Source organism: Theobroma cacao, unplaced genomic scaffold, assembly GCF_000208745.1.
Source record: "Theobroma cacao cultivar B97-61/B2 unplaced genomic scaffold, Criollo_cocoa_genome_V2, whole genome shotgun sequence".
Classification (NCBI taxonomy): domain Eukaryota; kingdom Viridiplantae; phylum Streptophyta; class Magnoliopsida; order Malvales; family Malvaceae; genus Theobroma; species Theobroma cacao.
Genome location: NW_017234917.1, coordinates 4,075 through 12,168, shown reverse-complemented (window position 1 = coordinate 12,168; position 8,094 = coordinate 4,075). Strand labels below are relative to the sequence as shown.

Here is an 8,094-nt window from a genome sequence, read left to right as displayed (position 1 = left end):
GATTTACAATTTTTAATTTATAACGAAATAATAACAAAGATAAAAATAATTATAGTGAAAATTAGCAATTGAAAAACTTGGACCTAAACTTATAAGAATTAATGTAAAAAATTATAAAAGTGAAATTAGACTAGTTAAAATATTAATGTAAATGTGTGAAATTTAACCCAACAAGTCATAATAATAAGTTTAATTGAATTAAATTGGTTAAAAATAATGTTAATATTAAAAAGAATAATATTCTTATAATTCCTTATCTCATGTTAATATTAGAAATAATATAAATGTGTTCCTGGGCTCTTATACTTTCTATTGGCTCATGCTTTAATACCATTTATCCTACACCTCGAACCCAAAGCCTAACATAATCATATTACTTTAAAGTCTCACAATAAATTATTTTAAACCAAATTAAAATTCGAAAACCAATACAACCAATCTAAAGTCTTTACGAGAATAAACTAAATGAAATGAAAAATAGTTAATATCGTTTACACTCCATATGAAGTCTTAAAACAATCATCATGTCACGGTACTAATGTTCGATAACTAAATACACTCTATTTGGATGAAAGAACTCCCATGGTTTGATTTCCTCCTTCCCACAAGTTTAAAACTCTTATCACTTAATCATCTGCAAAATGTAAAGAAATGAGTGAGCTATTACACAGTGAGTAAAGCCATGCATACCTTATTAGATCAAGCACTGTCTTTACTATATTATATAAATCATTTAAAAACATTAACTTCATGAATTTTGCAATATATAAGCTAAACCATGACAGCATGCTACCAAAACACAATTAAAGAATCATTATTTACTTGTCAAAATAGGATAACTCCGCAAGTCATAAATCATTTGAATTAGGTACACATTATGCAAGAACATATAATAGAGCTCACAAATTTTCACTTTTAAAACTCATTAATTCATCAATTAATATTATAATTCATGACAAGAACCACAACATCATTTTACTTAGCGAAATATATTGTAGTTTTTAGCTTTGCCAATTTATAGCTTTGATGCGTTAAACTAATTAATTCATTATTGGTGGAATTAAAAGCCTAATTAAATATCATTATCGATACTTATGTATGCAATTTTTTTAATGAGATATTTGTTTTTGATAATTAGTAAATTACTCACTATTTATTATGACTTAAAATATTTAAACTATTTTTTGTTAAAAAAAAGTGTGAGTACTCTTTACACATAGAAAGGAATCTAATTTTTAGCATAGTTGTTATAGTAAAATTTAAATTAAAAAAAATAAAGGATAACAGCTTGCCTATTCTTATTAATTTCTAATGACCTAGAGACGTGTTAATTATTATGGGGTAAGTTAACCAAGATAAAGAGAAAATGATAAAATTGTGCTTCTAATTTCTTATAACTTATTTATACTCACATAAGTGGACTTTATGGCTATATTATCTACAATTATAAATATTTTGTGACATTTATTGATGATTTTTTCCGCTAAGGTTATCTATTCTTAATTAATTTTTTTTTTTGAAACTCTTAATAAAGTCAAGATACTTAAGAATACAGTGTAGAAACAATTAGGAAAAACCATTAAGATTGTCAGGTTTGATAAGGGTGACGAATACTATGACAAACATGGCATAATACGATCGCAAAAGGGTCCATTTGACAAATACTTAGAAACTTGAGGAATAGTGCCCAAATACACTATGCTTGGTAGACAAAATGACATGGTTAAAAGGCAGAATTGTACCCTAGAGGATATGATGAGGAGTGTGATAAGTGAGGATAATTTTTACCAAAATTTGTGTAAGGAAAAGCAATCAAAACAGATTTGTGTATCTTAAATAGAATTTCTAGCAAATCTATACCTTAAACCCATTTTGAGTTGTGAACCAAACGAAAACCTAGTCTTAATCACTTATGTGTTTGGAGACATCCTTCAGAAGTGGGCTTATATGATAAACTGAAAATAAAATACAATATTGTTCCATTCACTGTTATTTTATTGGGTACCCTAATCATTCCATGAGTTATAAATTTTAATGCCCAACTAGATGTAGTAAAAGTATTGACGCAAAAACAAAAAACGTATTTAGAGTTACTTATGGTTGATAACAGTTACCCTCAAGATAGAGATGAAGGAAAGCATAGTGAGATTTAAGTATTCTTATACTTATACAGAAGGATAATATGGCACATGCACAAGTTGGGAAATAGGAACAAGTTCAACTAGCTTTTGATGAAGTCCCACCAAAATGTCGTAGAACAAATGCACAAAGAAAATCCATAAAATAAAGGAGCTTACTCTTTCCTCGAGCATCTATCCTTGCAAGGGTGATTATAATATTGATAACTCTATTTTATAGAGTTATCTTGCGTTCTTTTAAACTTAAAAATGACTAATGTCTTCTTGTTTTTAATTAATTTAGGCTTTGTTGTTACATTTTTCTTAGTATTTACTTTATGCATACTTTAGTAGTTTAATTAAGTAATTTAAGTCTATTTTCATGTTATTAAGTCTTTTTTGTACCTTCTATTGATTGTGCTATATGTTGGTGAAGGGCAAAAGAGCTTTGATGTCAAATTTGTAAAGGATCATGCACTTTTGCTTAAGTTGGCCTCCAAACATGTTGCAAATTTTTGAGCATAACTCAGGCTACAAAACTCCAATTGACGCGATTCTTGAACCTACAGAAATCTAAGAGAAAGGGATACAACTTTGGTGTTCAACACTTTACCCAGTTCTGAAGTTATCATGGTCAAAAATAGAGAGGAAGTGGACTGACTGTAGCTGACTGCATAGTGAAAGACAGCAAGTTACTCGCTGCAGCTAGATTTATTTTGGCTGTAGCGAGATTTCCAGCAACTTAAGTCAGAGTTTCTTGCTGCAGCAAGAATTCATTTTGGCTACTGCAAGAAACATGAAGAAAACAGCTTTAAGTCCGAGTGTCTCGTCATAGCGAGAATCCATTTTAGCTGCAGTGAGAACACACCATTTAATGAAGAAATTTCTACACGGGGTTTTATGGCTAGGGCTGAGAGTGAAGGGTTTAAATACATGTTTTTGGGCTGAGAAAATGAGAATTTTGGGAGACCATTTTGGGCAACAAGAGGCTGAAAGAAAAGAAGAGGGAATCAAGAGCTTGGAATCATGAAAAAGCTGCAGCAAAGAGTTTCTCACACTAGATTTGATTTTCTGTCTCTAACTCTTGTTGAAAAAATGTTTCATTTTGCTAAGATGTGCATTTGCCTCTTGAACATGTTGAGCTAGAACCTTTAATCTAGGATTATGGTGGATGCTATTGTGTAGTTTGGACACTTTGGATTGATTTTTTAATTATTTTTATGAGAATATCAATGTTTATTCAAATTTATACTTATTGTCTCATTTGTTGCTTGATCACCAACAAGTTGAGTATGGGGTTTTAGATGATGCTTGACAAGGATAATCTAAAAGGAACTAAATCTAAGTAATGTAGGTTCATTCCATGTTCAGAAATTAAGTGGGTGATTAATTAATAGGATAGACATATACCTATTAATCATACATAGTTAATATATGTACTAAACATAGTGAACTTAGTTTTAGTTAATTTTCTATAGAAATATAGATAGTTAATGAAGCTAGGCAATTGTGTGATGACTCAACGGAGTATTATGCATGCTCAGGGAACCTAAACTAACATTGATTCTCATAAAAAGTATGTAGTTAATTGATCTTGTATCCCTACAAAGCAATGGTTGAGACCATAGTCCTAGGCTTTAATTGCATTGTTTCCTCACTACACTTTTAACTTGCAATCCTTAGGTTAATTTAGACTTTTAAAGTAAATTCTATTACATTTTAACAACTTCTTTATTTTGTTGCTTGGATAAAACTTAGCTTGTTACAATTTTAGTAATTAGTAACAAATAGTAAACCAACTCCTCGTGGGATTGACGAACTCTACTCATCACTATATTACTTGTTGCGATCGTGTGCACTTGCACATAGTCTTTGCTTGTAATTTGCATTTAATTTTAAGAACATTTCATATCACACAAGCGAAAGATACACAACAAATATTGGCCATGTAGCTGATCCAAGACCTCCTAAGAAGATATTTCTAGTCCTTAGTTAGATTTTATGGTGGGATGCAATGAGCGATAAGATGTAACCTATGTCACATAATGGTGTGTAAGAGCTTATGGAGCTATATGAGGATTGCAAACCCATTGCTTTTAAATAGGTGTACAAGACCAGTAAATATTCCAAAGGGAAGATTGAGAGGTTTAAAGCCAAACTAGTTGCTATATATTTTATTCAAAGAGAAAGTATTGATTACAATGAAACCTTTCCATTGTATCTTACAAGGATGTTTTTTCGAGCCATTATGGCTAGTGCCACTCATTATGATTTAGAGCTACACCAGGCGGATGTTAAGGCTGCTTTTCTAAATGAAAATCATGTTGAAGAGGTCTATATGTCACAAATTGAAGAATTTAAAGAGGATGGTAAAGATCATCTTATGTATATATTCAAAAAGTCTATTTATGGACTCAAACAAGCTTTTCGTCAATGGCATCTTGAATTCAGTGAAGTAATCACCTTTTTTAGCTTTGTTGAAGATAAGGTAGACCAATACATATATCTTAAGTGTTGATGATATCTTGTTTGCTAACAGTTTGTAATGAAAGAGTTGGAATAAATATTTAACATAGAACAAAAAATAAAAAGTTAGAAATTTTTAGCCACTCCATGACAAGTTCTCTTCAAGTTTAATTTCTAAAAGCTTCATTGTCAAAACATTTAATGCGATAAAGTCCAACTAGTGAAGTCATCTTGTAAGTTGTTTATGATTTTATTGTTCAAGTGATCAAATTCAAGAAAATTTGAAACAACTAAATTCATTTCGGCCAAGTTATATAACGAGTTGTTTATCTTTACATTGTTCAAGCATTCAAGCTCAAGTAAGTTCACTTCAGTCAATTAAAATTCAGCTCATTTTATTTCAGTTTATTTTAATTTGTGGAATGCACATATATTTTCAGCAAGTTAATGTTTTCTGATCTAGTCGCTACTTTAGCTTTATCATCTATTAGAAATTGTGACTCAAATCTCAACTAGTTGGGATAAATTTTTTTTTTTATGTTTAGAAGATATTACTAGGTAATCAACTTTATTTGGCAGAGAAGTTTACTTGATGGATAAGAAGACTTCTTAGACAAAAGATCTAAAAGGAAAGGGATTCTTGGTGGACAAATTTGTTGGTTTAGAAATAGAGAGTCTCAACAGGGTGAGGTATGAGCGAAAGATATAAGAAAGTTGTAAAGTTTGCATGATATGGTGGGCAGACACCTCATGACTCTAAGGGAGAGTGTTCATGGATGTGTAAATTTGAGTTTAAATTTGATTTTGTGAGTGATTGTGTTTAGTGAAACAGAGCGAGAATGGTCATGTTTGTTTGGATTTGGGATTGTTTTGTGAGTTGGGCGTTGATGATATCTTTGTTGATTGTAATTGATTACAACTAATGAATCTTTTCTCTCATCTTTTGATCTAGGCAAGTTGAAGTGACAGAATCACATTAAATTCTTATAACTTGTATGTATAATTTATTATTGGATTATGATTCTATTTACTTGGGATGTTAATTGATTGGGAGTTTACTGTAACGTCGTTAGTGAGTGAGACCTATGATCATAAACATCTTATCCAATTTTTTCCCAAGGATTTCCAATGATTAAATGTTTGAAAATGTCGTCACATTGTGAGACTGTGTGGAGAATGATTCTATGGTCCTTTGGTATTTCGAAGGCTATTACTGATTGGGGTTTCAGTTCGAAGTAGAAATCGTGCTTAACTAGGCTCAAATTAACGTTTTTGCTTCGATTCTTTTGGCCATTGTCTTGGTGAATTTGTTTGCTAGCTAACATGTGCATATACTACATTAAATTAGCAGGGAGGCTAAACTATAGCAAGCAAGACATTGACGAGCAAAAGATTAGAACAAGTAACAGTGAATTAACAGAATCTAATCCACACCAGAATTTAAATTTTGATCAATCAAGCACAATTGAAGTGGCAAGTTAATAACAATTTCAATCAGTAATGAAACGAAACAAGCAAAATTTCAGCATACGAAATAAAAAAAGAAATGAAGTTCAAGCACTTTAAAAGCTACAAGAAATTTTAGTCACCTGGGGTTAGTTCCCCACTGCTCCTGCCTCCAACTCCTAAGGGAAAAAGAAACAAGGAAGGGACTATAAAAGTTTGATAAATGGAGAGCAATTAAAGGTAGAAGAAATTGCTGCTTTGCTTTAAATTTTAGCCCAAGGTTTTTATTCTTTAGTTAACTCCTTTTCTGGTTTGCCTTGGGAAAAATGAAACTCGCCAATAAATCACCTTCATTTCAAGGGAACAAACGAGCAATTATAGAATTCAAGTAAATCTGGCTCTCATCATTCATGGCTTTTGCCCGAGAAGTATCCATTCTAATCTCTGCAAGGTTCTGTTCCAATTGTCCCAGCTTTTCTTGGTATTCCTGCAATTCCTTGTGGTTCATTTCTTTCTGAAGATCTGCTATCTTTGATTCCAAACTTTTCTGCTTCTTCATGAGTCTCTTGTTTTGGTCAGGCTAATAAATAAAAGTGAAGGCAGGCAAAATTTTTGGAAACATCATCAGCAAAGCAGGAAAAGGCACAAAAGCATTGCAAACTGGAATCAATTCCACAAAAAGAAAGAAGTTAATTAGCTACATAACTAACCTCAAACCTCCTTTTAGAACATGTATGCTTCTTGTGCTTGAAAACTCTCAGTTTGTAAAACCTGACCCTATAAACACATGTCATGACATACATGCACTGAGTAGCATGTTATTATGCTAGAAAAGCACCTAAGAATAGACGAAACACGATATTGTACCTAACGGTACACTTAAATTGATTTAACCTCGAACTAGTTCAAATAGGAATTGTAGGATGAAATTTAATATTTTATAGTCCAAGAATGACTAAAAATGATTGTTCGGAGTTCGAGGGCTCATTTGGGGTAAAATTGGAAATTTTGATATTCAAGGGCAAAATCGTCATTTTGCCACCTAAGATAATAATTTGATCATGGAGTGAAATTTTTTATCAAGATTAACTATTTGGAGTATAATTTAATGATAGGAAGTGAAAAAGCTTAATTTTGGTGATTTCTGGAGTGTAGGGGCAAAATCATAATTTTGCCACCCACGGACAAAATTTGAGATTTTGAGAGAGTTTAGATCAAATTTGACAAATTGGAGAATGGTATGAGCATAAGGGATGAAAAATATGTCTATGGGCAATTTTTTAGTTTTTTTGGCAAAAATGTAATTTTTCACTTTTACGGGGGCAAAAGTGTAAATTTCAAAAATTACTCCACCGAGACTTTGGATAAGTCTGAGAATTTTATCTAAGCTATGGATATGCGAGACAAGTGTATGGTGAAAATTTGGAAACAAATGGACAAAATTTTAAAAATGGACCAATGGGAAAGTGACACGTGGCATTTTTTTAATGAAATAATATTATTTTAATGAAAAGTCAGCCCATTTAAACCCCATTTTAAGTGCTGGCCTGCCATAAGGAAGAACAAGAGAGGAAATACAGAGGAAAGGAAGAAAAAAAGAAAAACCAAAGAGAAACAAGAAAATTCAAAGGGAAATTCGCGATTTTCGACCGTTTACGCGTCTAACAGTAAGATTTTTTTATTTTAGCTTGATTTCTACCTTTCCTATGCCTTTCTTTCCATTTAACATGCTTGAGGAGAGAGATCAAAAAGTGATATCAAGGGCAAGACGACATTCTAGGGGAGAGAAATTGAAATTTTTAGGTTTTGATTTTTAGTTAAATTGATAGTTTTAGTTAGTGAAATGTGTTTAGAAATTAAATTGGACAAGAAATCATTAAATTTTCACAATACCCACTCTTGGCTGGATGCTCAATGCTGTACAATGATAATGAATTGATTTTATTCTAAGGAAAATGAAGAGAAAATGATGAAAAACAATTAAACGTAATAGAAAAACAAAGTAGAAAATTAACCGAGTTAATGTCCCATTTTTGGCCGAATTTTCCAAGGAAGGGAGTGAGCT

The 8,094-nt window shown here is 31.6% G+C and overlaps 1 long non-coding RNA gene across 1 annotated transcript; it reads right to left on the bottom strand.

Moving 5' to 3' along the window:
* Positions 1-447: 447 nt before the first annotated feature.
* Positions 448-6,787, bottom strand: LOC108663970. The gene is made up of 4 exons (XR_001930048.1): positions 6,740-6,787; positions 6,378-6,609; positions 6,173-6,208; positions 448-634 (listed from the first exon to the last, which is right to left on the bottom strand). It is a non-coding gene; the product is annotated as an uncharacterized LOC108663970 (long non-coding RNA).
* Positions 6,788-8,094: the final 1,307 nt, after the last annotated feature.